The sequence below is a fragment of the Schistocerca gregaria genome, chromosome 3 (assembly GCF_023897955.1).
Source record: "Schistocerca gregaria isolate iqSchGreg1 chromosome 3, iqSchGreg1.2, whole genome shotgun sequence".
In the NCBI taxonomy this organism is placed as follows: domain Eukaryota; kingdom Metazoa; phylum Arthropoda; class Insecta; order Orthoptera; family Acrididae; genus Schistocerca; species Schistocerca gregaria.
Window position 1 is genome coordinate 479,903,684 of NC_064922.1, and position 13,919 is coordinate 479,917,602.

A 13,919-nucleotide genomic window follows, 5' to 3' on the forward strand; every position below is an offset into this window, starting at 1 on the left:
GTAGCTGCTACACATTTTCTTTTCTTTAAATCCCTGTATAACCTATAGTGTCGAAAACAAAGGTAGTAGCAACCTTATTTCCCCAACCTCCTTTAAATATAGGGAAATAAAATAATGTCATTCCAAGCGCCAAGTGGTTAGGTGTCGTTACATGAGTGTCCAGGTATGGTTCCGTAATTTCGCTGTAACATCCATACGTGGGAGGACTATTCGTTCATTAACGTCCGATCAGTCGTGAAATGGAAATCAGAACCGAAATTCCGATAGGCCAGTGCCTCTAGTATGACCGTCGATAGCACCACGTCCCTCTTTTCAGCTCTGAACGCGTAGTGAGCACGTAAAAATGCCTAGAATATATTGTCTCCTGCCACGTATTTTTGCCGGTGAGGGATTTCCTCTATGCTCACGCAGCCAACGTAACAACTGTCATGCATTTCCTTCTACATGACAATTCTCAGCCGCACACTCCAGGAGCAATGAAGACGCCTCTGCGACTTTTTCTATAGGTCTGATCACCCACCATATAGCCCAGACTCGGCTGCCTCTGAGTTTCATCTCTGCTCACGTGCTCTGCTGGCTATGAAGAGACATTTTGGCATAGAGAACGAGCTGCAGACCAGCATAGACAGTTGGTGGAAAGCATAGGCGGCTATCATCTACTATGGGTGTATTGTAAAATTGGTACAACAGAAGGACAAATGTTCGCAGGAGAGCTCCTGTGAAGTCTGGAAAATAGGAGACGAGGTAGTGGCGAAAACAGAGCTGTGAGGACGAGTCATAAGTCGGTCTTGGGTAGCTCAGATGGTAGAGCACTTGCCCGCGAAAGGCGAAGGTCCCGAGTTCGAGTCTTGGTCAGGCATACAGTTTAATCTGCCAGGAAGTTTCATATCAGCGCACACTCCGCTGCAGAGTGAAAATCTAATTCTACAAATGTCTAAGTCGCAGCGGCGACTATATAGGTAAGTAGCTGTTGTTTCTCACTGTGGGTCAAATGGCTCTGAGCACTATGGGACTTAACTTCTGAGGTCATCAGTCCCCTAGAACTTAGAACTACTTAAACGTAACTAACCTAACGACATCACACACATCCATGCCCGACGCAGGATTCGAACCTGCGACCGTAGCGTTCGCACGGTTGCACACTCTAGCTCCTAGAACGGCTAGGCCACCGCGGCCGGCTTTCTCACTGTGGTTTCCATTTAGTAAGCTAACGGACCTTTAGGAACGAATAGATCTCGTAATATCAGTTTTGTTGAAGCAATGAATATATTTGGTGCAAATAGAACGGTCACCTGCTAATTCGGATGCAAAGTCTTTATTTACCATTGTCTCATCTTCTGCATTATCTGATCGATTTAACAGTTAACTTCCCTTTCTCTGCATTAAAATATATCCTAGGAAGATCAAGCAATGCGTCTTATTCCAGAAATATTACCGGGAATCTTAGTGAATCAGACAGTTACAAAAATATATTTCAGCTGCCCATCTAATCATACATTGCCAATAGTGAGAACCCTCCAAATTTAACTGTGTGTTCCTGATCAGTTCTAGCTCACCTCGTGTGTCTCTGGCTTCATTCGTATTAGGCGCAGAGTCGAGCCAGGTTGGACCAGTTCACGTTTCACTGGGATGTCAACTCATTGGTTACTACTGCGACTATCGTGTACACTGTTGGCCATTAAAATTTGCGGAACTAGGAGGGATAGCAAATTACAGAAATTTTATTTATTGCGTGTATACCGTACAGGAGGAAACGAACATGATAAAATTTGTTGATGATTTGCTGGAATACCGGATGCGAAATGTAGGACACACGAAGTGCCACCTCTAGAAACAAAAGTGACTAGAAACCGAGTCGTTCTGAACTTGAAACGCAGATACGGCAATGTCACGCAGCATGTGTTCAACTAATTTTCAGATTTCATCAGTCGTAGTGACGTTCCTTTTCCTCAGGAATCCATAAGCAAATCTTTGCCAAGGCTGAGACAGCTGCAGAGCGTGATGGCCAAGGAAATAATTGAACACCTTCATGACCAAAATGTGTGGTTTTGTGTTATCTTGATAATGAAAATGCCACGACGACTTCAAAAGTGGGCCTCAGTCATCGGCCTTAACACGTTAGGGCTGTAACGCTTCCTGTACAGAGTACCAGCTATGTGAACCAGTGATGGTCATCCTGTCCCAGTGGCACTCCATATCACCACACTCTATTCTGAGCTCGTGTTGCGTTGTTGAATGCAGTCTGTCAGCGTTCCTTCCCCTCGGATACACCAATCGTGACATTGTCCGCGGAACCGATAGTCATCTTGAAAGACGAAGTAGTGACAGTCCTGGGTCCACTGCTGTCTGTGGAAGCGCAACTATCGACACGCCTCTGTCTGCCACCGCGTCAGTAGGAACCTCAACTAGTGACAGTAAGGCGTGCTCCGGACGGTGCCATGCTATCCGTATGAATACTCGTCTTGCTTCAGAGAAGCTGATTTCCAGACTCCAGGTACGTGACGTGGCTTTAAGATCTCGCATGGCAAAACAAATAATTTGTGTGTCCTCTCAGGCTCCGCTCGCGTATCATTGTTGAGATTGTACTAACAAATACTGTCTCGTGAATCCTTAGATTCCAGGTTTGCTTAATAGTCGCGGCATCCTGCGAAAGGCAAGCAGCAACTTCGTGGAACGATGAACTATAGTATCGATAGACAACGTTCATGCAGCTGTCAAATTACGTCGCGCATTGGTACACTTTTGAGGCATAACTCATTATTCTCATAACCAACCTATAGTTTTTGTTGGAAATGAACATCGTTTCATTTCATTTTGACGTTCATTTTGAAGAGGAAAAACATTTATTGAACTGTTTACACTCGTAAAGAATTAAATAATTATTTGAAAGAAGAGCTTTTCGTATGTGAATTGTTTTTTATTTCAGACGAACACTTTATTTTATTTTATTGAATAATTACAAAATTTCGCACCTTGCGCATTGTCAAGTGACATGACACGACAGAATTACATTATGCTTACTGCAGACCATGAAGCACATAGTACTGTGTAAAGAACAACACGAGAGAATGATGTAGCTTCAGCACAGCCATAGCAGGTATGGCAGCACAATGACTCATCTCCGTTTCACAGTATTCATTCTACATATGCAGGGGCTTTGTTTTAATTCGGGACATCTAAATGTCTCAAAAACGAGGCATCGTATGAAAAAAATGTTGTAGGTGAAAAACTAATCCGTTGCAGGTTCGAATCCTGCCTCTAGCATGGATGTGTGTGATGCTCTTAGGTTAGTTAGGTTTAAGAAATCTAGGGGACTGATGAGCTCAGATATTAAGTCCCACAGTGCCTGGAGCCATTTGAACCATCTGAACTTCACATTCTCGAAATGCAATCCCCATATTTACTGCACATTTCGATTCGACGACAAAAAATTGCTCACGGTTTACTCAAACCATTGGTTTCCATTCGCGGTAGATGACACTGTAATCGCCAAATATCAAGTATGTCTGTATTTTGCAGTTAAGAACAGACGCTTTCTTTACAAGTAAAAGTAAACCCTTGTGTTCTAACGGTTGATATTTATGTTCGAAATTTGCTTCAGTGTTGTACAGTACAATATGGTAAGCCCTTTCAGAGTCTGGTTAGAATCTACGGTTACCGCTAGTTGAGTAATTACAAAATTTCACACCCTTGCATGTTGCCAAGTGACATGACACGAAAGAATTAAATTATGCTTACATTAGCCCTTTCAGTGTCTGGTTAGAATCTACGGCGTGGATGTAACAGAGTCTACTTCCATCAAGCCGATATTAAGCACCCCAATGGTAAGAGGCAAAGGGTCTCACTGAAATCAGGAACCCCAATGGTGTGTGACATAGGAACTCACAGAAATCAAGCACCTTAATGGAGACTGGTAAGCGCATTCACCGATATCAAACAGCCTGATTGGAACAGAAAACTAGTACATCCACGTCATTGTTCCTGGATGACGCTAAACGTAGTTTGTAACCAGACAATGAAACGAACTACCTTACAGTATTGTGCAATCAAAATTGCAACACTAAAGTAAATGTTCAACATAAATATCAACCGTTACAGCACAAAGATTTACATATATCGTAAATGAAATATAAAGTCAAATGTGTCGGTTCTTGATTGTAAAAACAGCCACAACTGATATTTATCGATTACAGCACCCAAACGTGAATGGATAACAAAGGTTATTTGGCGTAGAATCCGAATGTGCAATAAAAATTTGGCATTCCCATTGATAATGCAAAGCTGACCCGCTCATGCGAGAGGGGTGGTTAGGAGATGGCCAGTTACAGCAGTCCGATGTCCCCTTTACTAATATTAACTTTTCACATAGAACAGTTTTTTTCGTACGATGGGTCGTTTTCGAGATATTTAGTTGTCTAAAGATAAAGCAAACACCCTGTGAAGCTCAATGAAGTGGGGACTACCATGAAACCTAAATGAAAGAGTGTTATAATCTATGAACAAGCCATATTCATTTACACTTAAATAAGTGACTGACTGTTTATCATTGCAAAAGATTGTGTCACCTTCACGAATAAACAGCGGTCACGATAATCCCTTATTGCCTTATTACGAAGAAGAAAACTGCATCCTTGTACTCGTGAAGCTTTTAGTTCAGACTTCCTACAACAAATGTATATCACGTACAAGCGAAGCCATTAATTCAAAAACAGCACAAGTCCACTTTTTGACGCTTCAAGAGTTATTGGATTAGTGTATTTATTCTATTCTATGCGGTATTTCATTGGAACATCAGAACAGCACAAAATCCTAAACTTAGTGGTATTTTATGGAGGCAAAGGTATTCATAACAGCACGGGTCCATGAATCAGTGCCGCTCATACCTGCCGTTTGACGGTAATTTTGCCCATACAGAGTTGAAGACCAACCAGCAAGATACTGTCTACACATCAAATGTGCGCGTTAATACAATTCAGGAAACTACTGGTCGTATAAGCGTTGTTTATGTTGAGGAATCCATGATCAAAGATTGCAGAACATTCTTCTCCAGTTTGAAATAACCTGTTCCTCTGACAAATAATTAAGGGAAATGGAAAATGACGACATTAAATTCATGAGTACCATAAGAGGCATGTGAGTTTTAGCAGATAACCGACACATTTCACTCCCGACAGAAGCAGATTCTCAATCATTGGCGACTTAAATGTACTTGCGAAGATGCCGTAGAAATAATATCTCCTCAGACATATCTCGTTAACTTAATTTGGCATCTCGTATTGTAACCAACATGGAATACAGTGACTTCCAAAACAGCACAAAGACAATATTTTAATATTTCTTCATACCTAAACCAATAATATCTTTTCACTTATATGAAACAAGATTATATATGTACATATTAGCTAGCCGCACACAAAATGTCTGTATAATAAACTAAATAGTTTCAGAGATATAAAAAATGACACAGAAAACAGACCTAATGAGTCGTGCCATACTCTCAGACGCAGTAGCACAGTTATCTATAACTTTTTAACTATTTCGTTGACTTAAGGAGCACACTAAGCGAAAACTTCAAAACGTTGAGATGCTTTTACTTACAACATCAAGGCAGAGCCATACACGAAAGTAGCAAACTAAAGACTGGACCGTCAGTTTCCAATGCAGACATTGGATCCCAGTCACTAAAAGTTTACTTGGTAAGAAGCTCATAAACTTATAACCAATGGAATACATTTCTATACGACTACATTAATTTCTTTCATAGCTCTTTTGTACGCAGAAATTTCATCAAAAAATGAAGAGCTACCAGTATGGATAATTAATGGAACCTGAGTATCATTAGGAAGGAACAAAAGATGTACCATAATGTGCAAAATAGTCACATCTCGGTCACATAACTTGAGACGTTAAGACAATCTTTTGAAACATCTACAGAAATAATACGTAACATCGAGAGCGTTGGGATAATCTATATCATAAATAAATTATGCGGGCACTTGTTGAAGAAGCAGAAAAATTTATAACTAGTTCCTGCCAATAGACGACTAGCTAGTAAAAAATTATTTTTGTAGTCAAGTATTTAAGGATTTTAAAAAGCTGGTGCTCAGATGCAGTTGTCACCTACATCTATAAGAAATAAGCATAGGGAGAATTGAGTGACTCGTTAAATCACTGAAGGATGATGGTCATGATGAATACCGTATACTGTTACGAAGTATGGCTTTCTGGGTTTTGTCTTAGTATCTTCGACTGATGTTTGTTTAAAGATTTTTCACTAACGAAACATCGTTAAACAAACGCCAATGGAAGATCACGAGACAGAAGCTATCAGGCAATATGTCGACAAGGTCGCCACGAGAAACTTCCACTTTTTTGTATGATTACGAAATTTACCTTATGAAAATATGAGTGTTATACTTATTCGGCAATGGGCATTACAGGTGCAGCCATTCTACGCATAGAATACTCTTCAGCGAAACGATTTCACAAAAGTGTCGAAAGGTAAAGTGTGGACAAATATACGGCAATTACCTAGCTCAAGATTTTATATATCTTTGATATGACTCATATGAGAGAATACTAACTCGTTTCAGTAGACTTTTTTTACTGTCATGCTTCAGATAAAGATGGTCAGCAGGAAACACTGATTGTTATTTGCCAGAGTATCATGCATCATCATCTTCTTCTTCCAAGGTTTAAGTGTTATAGTCTCCTTTTCCGATTTCTGTCATTCATCCGTGTCTTACGTCTTCTCTCTTTCCAGAAGGTTTACAATTCATTATCTTTTATGGAAATCTGTCTTCTATCGTTGCAGCTATCATTTTATGCTATCTTTTCATTAACTGAAGAGATTTTTAAATTTCGTCTTATTGTGTCATTCCTTATTTTATCCATTTTATTACAGCCCCTTACATATCTCATGAATTTCATCTCTACTACTTGTATAGGGGATTTACCTTTTTTTGTTATTGCCCATGATTCGTAATCATGTACAATAAAAGGTGCAGGCATCACTTTCTAATGTTTCATTTGCGTTTCTTTTCTCGTTTTTCTTCCTGAAGTTATTTCAGTTGTTCAGTAGACAGCTTTATATTCATTAAGTTTCTTCTCAGTGTCTTTGTCGTCGTTAAATCTAATATTACATGCTAGTAACTGAAGTTGGAGACTTGTTCTAAACAGGAGTTGAAGGTAAGCTAAGGCAGTAGATATATTAAATGATCGACCAAATGGAGTTGTTAGCGTGCATCCAGCCATGCTTTTCATAAACCGAAACTTTAAGGATTTAGGAACAAATGGTTTATTTGAAATCGAAGGCAGAGTGAAAGCAACAGGGTTGTGGCTGCTCAAAGTGGGCCAAGACGTGGGAGGTGGGCCTCAGTGTTGTTTCATAAGCACGCTGCTTTAGTTAGGATACGTGAAAGGTAAAAATTATGCCACTAACCATGACAGATGATGTAAGAAATTTACATTTGAAGATTCCACAAATGTAGCTGTGATGATGTAGAGTCTACTGTAACGTAACTAATTTGCTGAACCGGGTAGTGTGAATCACAAAAAACAAATCGCTTAAATCCAACACAGTCCATGCACATTGTATATCGGAACTCCCAAAAAGCTAATTTTTATTTTATAACGCGGTAAATAGTAATAGAAGTCGGAAAATTTTAAATTCTTAGGACTGAACACAGATGAAGAGCTTTCTTATAAAAATACATTTAGAATTAATCAGAAACTTCGTTATACAAATAACCTTTGTTACTCATACCAAAGTAAAAACTGTGGTGTTTTATTTTGCGTATCTCTCGACATTTGTATAAAATATTACTAGCCTCGACAAGGGACACCAATACCATCTACTCTTTCAGTTGTAAAACTTGGCTGTTGAAGCGTCTCTGAATTTTTACTCTGCCGGATTTACCCTAGAGAGTTTTGAGTTTTACAGTATGAATTCACTCAAAATCACCTGTAACTTACATTTACAGCAGGGGAGGGAAAGATTATTTGCAGCTACAGGGGATAAGATGACATTTTTCAAATAAATAAGAGCTAAGGGGCACAACCTCCATAAAACAGAGTATTTGCACTGTGAAAAGGCTTTCTTAACCGATGTACAAAAGTATATGTACTATTATGCAGATACAATTTACAACATGCTCTGAGTAGAACCAAAAAATTTGAGTGAAGAACATTATATATCTAAGTTAATATTTTCAATTCGCTTATTTTCCTCTGTACAGAAATAACTTGCAGTATGTTTAGTCTCGCAGTGATGTACTCATATTACTTATTTGTAGCATAACACTCATTCACACACACACACACACACACACACACACACACTCATTTTAATTTTATATTGGGACAACGGTCAATATTACCCCACAGACATTGAATTATAGTTCCAACCAATTATTTGCTACCAAGGTTTAAAGGGGTTTCCATTGGTTGGGAGGAAACACTGAAACTGTTAACCCCATCTATTCTCAATTTGAGTGCCTCTGCTCCACTACCAGCATGACTGGAAAATCGGGATTCAATAATGGGTCAGATCTCTAACAGCCCACTCTACTCCTTAGAACAGAGAACGACAGGTACATAAAAAGAACCTTTTGTTTCCTTGGTTAACTTCATATATGCATTGTTTTATTTTTAAAATTTTAATCAAGAGACTGTGATAGTTCGTCACATATTCAAGAGATCATTTGAACGTTTCTTCTATCGAAATGCGAAATGATGTTGAGAGAGTCAATTTACTGGATGTGTGTAAACGATTAGCGTTAACATTAATGACTACATTCTTTTACGTCTACCCGAGTAACTACACTTAAAAACATATTTATTTTATTTTTCGTTTATTTTATTGTATTTTATTAATATATTTTACTGGTTATCACTTTTAGAAATTCGTCAGATGAAATTGAAGGAGTTTTCCATGAGAAATGGTTCCAAGTTAGATTAACAACCTGTTTTGCTACTTGCATGCATTTTATATTATTGGGAACTTCACAGAAGTTTTTTTGTTGCTGTGTATTGAACTCCTTTCTGAGGCACTGAAAGCGTTAATAATGGGCAATGAGAGATATTTTTCACTCTACTGTTGTGGGTATGTATACCACTGACATATATGTATTTTGACGACGCAGTTAAAAATCCCTAGTCCCTTTAAGAGGTACCTACGTGATGTCTGTCGTTGAGCAACACAGATTATTCTCACTGTCCGCTTTTGTGCAATCAATAATGCCTTCCTAAATGATGAATTACCCCAGAAAACTATTCTGTAAGGCATTATTGAGTGTAAATGTGGAAAACATCTTGGGAATAAGATTAGCAATTACAGGAAGAGCAAGAGTAGCTGAACTCAATTGTTTGAGATGTTCAGTGACATGCCTCTTCCATTTCAGGTTTTCATCAGTATGTACACCCAAAATTTTGGAGAACTCTAGTCTGTTTACTGGCTCCTTCTCGTGAACTACATCAGTTGTTGGTATGGCTCTATTTGTTGTACCAGACTGAAAATGGTGAGTTTTTCGAAATTTTAGGGTGAGTCAGTTTTCTAAGAACTACTTTAAAATTTTTTGAAAAGTATCATTTTTCATCTCTTCTATTGTTTTCTCTCTAATGGTATTTATTATAATGGTAGTATGGTCTGCAAATGGTACCGAATCTGCTTGTTGAAGGTTTAGTGGAAGGTCATTCACATTCACTCTATAAGGAATAGAAGTGGACCCAAAACTGAGCCCTGTGAGCCGCTGTTTGTGATTTCTCCCCTGGCACTAAAATTTTCTACCCTTCTGATGCTGTTTGAATGATTCAGCACACCATTTTGTAACCCGTTTGTTGAAATACGAGTACAAACCAGCTGTTTGTAAACCCTTCAGTTCCATAAAACGAGTTTTTCGAAGACAGTCATATGATCTACATCATAAAAATTTTGGAACGCTCACAAAAATACCAAACTCTGATATTTTCTTATTTAAGGTTTCTGCTATTTGCCGAGTGCATGTATAAATAGCATTCTCAGTCGAGCCGCTCTTTTGGAATTCAAATTGTGATGTGCTAAATGAATTGTTTCGACTTAAGTGTGAGGCTACTCTTGAGTAAATTCCTTGTTCAGTATTTGGAAGAAAGATATCAGTAACGAATATATATATATCGTTAAGACATTATTTATTAAGTTGGAACAAATTTTTAAGAATTCTGTTTAAAATTCCATCAACACCACAAGAGCTTCCGATTTTTAGAAATTTTCTAATTATATTAATTTCAGTGAGATCTGCTGGTGCTACCGCTAGTAACTTAAACTTTTTGGAATGAGATTTTTAATATAATCTCTTGCTTTTTTAACTGAACCATTTAATCCCATTTTTGCTGTTATATTTAGAAAGTGACAGTTAAAAGTAGTTGAAACTTCCAGGTTATCAGTCACTGTGATGGCATATTCTATCTGTAAGTACACAATATCCCTTATATTTTTGTATATTATGTCGTTCCTCGTTCGAGAAAAATAGTTTATCATTCACGTTTTGTCACGGAACCAGAAAAACAGAAAATCAAGAAAAAAATACTACAACGGAAAGGACTACTCATTTATAGTGTGACACGACCTTAAAATGAGTGGGTATCTAGGGTGGATTTAGCAGCCACGTTTGGGAACAAGTGTCAGAAGCGACTGACTCACTAGGGAGGTTCTAACGTGCAGTAACGTATAATCTAACGTTATATAAATTCTAAAAGGGCGAATGCGTATAGTCTCAAAAATGACCACTGTTACAGTCTTACTTACCAGTTGTAGTTGCTCAGCCGACAGCCGTAAAATTTTTTTGACGTGACCATTTGCTTATTGGTGCTCTACACTTGCTCTCAGATGCAACGCATCCTCGACTGGTACCACTACGTCTACAGTTAGTCGATTTTCTACGAGGCCTACAATGGTCCTTTCCCGATACTGTCACCGCCTTGCCGAGCCAATATCTGAATAACTGTATAGTAGCTGCTGGAGCAGCGGCCAGTGTAAAAGTTGAGAGTTCTTTTAGCAACGAGTGGAGTGACGGGCTACATTTTAAGTTGAGCTTGCCGATTATCGTCGCGGATATAAATTCGAACTAGAAACTACTGTAACCACTCAAATTTATTATTCTTTGCACTAGATGTTTTGACGATTATACTTCTTTCATTAGGTGGATTTATGTCGATTAGTAAAGTTCGGATGTATTGTATTTTGAGTATCCTTTGCCATTCCATGTAACAGAAGAGGAATGGATATTTTTTAAATGAACACATCGCCATTTGACTGTATTGTTGTTTATTTAATTACGACACAGGTTTATGCCAGTTTTAAGTGATTGCTAAAAGCAAAAATTGTCCACAGTTAGGTGACGTAAAATTTCAAAAGATATAAAATGACTTAAGCAATGAATCTAAATTAGTATATAATTACTAAATATGTACTTACACTTCATGTCATTAACGAATATTGCAGGACATGGAGCTCAAGCAGGACATCAAGGAACAGAACGAAATAAAATTGGAAGACAGTTAATCACAAAAGAGTACAATAAGTCCCACTCATAATGTGTTCATCTTTTATATACAAAAGTAAATGTCTTTTTATTAAATATGACATGCTCCCATTATTATATACTGGTTTTTTACAAGATGATGATTTTACATCTGGCATTTTGTGGGCAGTGAACATTTTTCTTAATTTATGGTCAATGTTGAGATTCATGTATTGCAATATATATTAATGACATAAACTGTAAGTACATATTTCATAATTATACACTACTTTACATTCATTGTTTAAGACATCTTACATATTTTGAAATTTTACGTGGTCTTACTCTATGCAACTTTTGCTTTTATAATTCACTTGAAAATGGCGTAACAGGCCGAAACCTGGGTCGTAATTAAATAAACAACAATAGAGTCAAATGTTGGTGTGTTAATTTAAAAATTATTGTACCACTGTTGCTCAGCAACATCAAAAGCAAAATTCTATGTTAGAACAAACCTGCAAGTTAGTTTGAATGTTTTCATTGTACATGTGAACAGTGACACAAATGTAAATAGCACCGACAATGTTGCTTCCAGTCACTGAATTGTATTAAGATTTATACTTCATGATAGAAAAAAGCGACGAACAACCGTGGAATTAACTGAACGTGACCGGAATCGGGAGATGTGGTGTACATGTACAGACAAATAAACTAGTAACATTTCATTTATTCAGGAGAAAGAACTTCACTGAGGGAGCAAGTCAGTATGGAGTTGGTGCACCTCTCGCCCTTGTACAAGCAGTTATACGGTTTGGCACTGAACATCAGAATTGTTGCGTGACCTGCTGAGGGATATCGTGCCAAAGTTGTCCAACTGGCGCAACTGGCGCGTTAGATCGTCAAAATCTCGAATTGGTTGGAGAGCCCTGCCCATAATGCTCCAAACAATCTCAGGCGAAAGGTGGCCAAGGGGCTGGCTGACCAAAGTAGTGTTCGGCAAGCACGAAGACAAGCAGTAGACGCTCATGCCGTGTGAGACTGGAAATTGTCTTGCTGAAATGTAAACCCAACATGGCTTGCCATGAAGGGCAACAAAAGTACGCATAGAATGTCTTCGACGTACCACTGTACTCCAAGGGCAATCAAAGGGGTTCTGCAATAAAAAGAAATATATCCTCAACCATCACAACTGCTTGCATGGTGGTATCCCACTGCTACCTGGGGCATCTCCAGACAAGTTCTTCACTCGTTATCGAGAGTCATTTCGGAATGGGACTCATCACTGAAGACTATACTACACCAGTCAAGGAAATTTCAGGCCGAAGAACTGTATGTAGACGCGCAAATCTGACCGTCGCACGTATATGGCCCGACAGTAACGATCTGGGATGCCATTTCTTTTCGTAGTGGCTCCCGTTTAGTTGTAGTCCACGGAATTCTTACAGTACAATGGTACGTCTGCGATATTCTACACCTTGTTTTATTTCCCTTCGTCGCAAGCCAGCCTGGGCTGATATTTCAGCAAGAATTCTGACAGAGTATCTACTGCTTGTCTTCATGCTGGCCAAACCTACCTTGGTCAGCAAAATCGCCGGATTTCTCCCAACTCAGAACGTTTGGAGTATTACGAGCAGCAAAAGTTGTACATATTTGAAAGTTACTGGAAGATTAAAACTGGATGCCGGGCCGAGACTCAAACTCGGGAACTTTGCCTTTCGCGGGCAAGTGCTCTACCAACTGAGCTACCCGAGCACAGCTGACACATCGTCCTCACATCTTTAATTCCGTCAATATCTCGTCTCCTACCTTCCAAATTTCGCAGAAGCTCTCCTGGAAACCTTGTAGAACTAGCACACCTGAAAGAAGGGATATTGCTGAGACATGGATTAGCCACAGCCTAGGGGATGTTCCCAGAATCAAATTTTCACTCTGCAGCGGAGTGTGCGCTGATATGAAACTTCATGGCAGATTAAAGATGTGTGCCCGACAGAGATTCGAACTCCAGTTGGAGCTCGGTCGAGCACTTGCCTGCGAAAGGCAAAGGTCCAGAGTTCGAGTATCGGTCCGGCACACAGTTTTAACTGCCAGAAAGTTTCATATCAGCGCACACTCCTACAGAGTGAAAATTCCATTCTGGAAAGATCCCCTAGGCTGTGGCTAAGCCATGTCGCCGCAATATCCTTTCTTCCAGGACTGCTGGTGGTGCAAGGTATGCAGTAGAGCTTCTGCGAAGTTTGGAAGCTAGGAGACGAGGTACTAGCGGAATCAAAGCTGTCTGGACTGTGGCGTGAGTCCTGCTTGGCTAGCTCAGTTGGTAGAGCACTTGCCCGCAAAAGGCAAAGTTCACGAATTCGAGTCTCGGTGAGTTTTAATCTGCCAGGAAGTTTCATATAAGCTCACACTCCGTTACAGAGCGAAAAC